This window comes from Penaeus monodon, chromosome 28, assembly GCF_015228065.2.
Source record: "Penaeus monodon isolate SGIC_2016 chromosome 28, NSTDA_Pmon_1, whole genome shotgun sequence".
Taxonomy (NCBI): domain Eukaryota; kingdom Metazoa; phylum Arthropoda; class Malacostraca; order Decapoda; family Penaeidae; genus Penaeus; species Penaeus monodon.
In genome coordinates, this window is record NC_051413.1 from 40,312,612 (window position 1) to 40,313,504 (window position 893).

The following is an 893-nucleotide window of genomic DNA, read 5'->3' on the forward strand; positions in this document are numbered from 1 at the left end:
TTTTAAAAATTTAAAATTTTAAATAAATAAAAAAAAATCAAATTTAAATAAAAATTTAAAATTAACTTTTTTAAAAAAACTAAATATATATAAAAAAAAAAAAATTTTTTATATATATTTAAAAATATAATAATAAAATAATACAAAAAATATATATTATATATAAAAATATTATATATATATATATAAAATAATTTTTATATTTGGGAAAAATCCCCAAAAATTAATAAAGAATCACAAAATAAAATACAATTAAGGAAATTTAAACGGGGTAAAGAAAAACCATTAAAAGAAAAAATAAAATTTATATATATATATATATATAATATATTTTTAAAAAAAATTTTTTATATATATATTATTTATATATTATTTTTATATAAATTTTTAAAATATAAAATATTATTATATATTAAATTTTAAAATATATAATAAAAATTTTTTATTTTATAATATAATTAATTTTTATATTTAAAAAATTTAAATTTTTTATATACTATTTATTTTTTATATTTTATTTTATATATATATTTATAATTTATATATTTTTTTTTTAATATAATATATATAAAATTTTTTATTTTTAATAATAAAAAATTTGGGGAAAAAAAAAAAAAATATTATAATAAAACAAATATATAAATATTTAAAAATATATATATAATAATAAATATAAATAATATTATTATAATATTTATATAAAAATTTTTTTTTTTTATAATATACTATATAATTTTTTATTAATAATTTATAAATATATATAAAATTTTATATATATAATTTTTAAAAATTTTTATAAATTTTTAAAATAAAAATTTTTTATAATATAATTTTTATATATATAAATATATATATAATAATTTTATAAAATTTTAATATAAAATATAAAACAT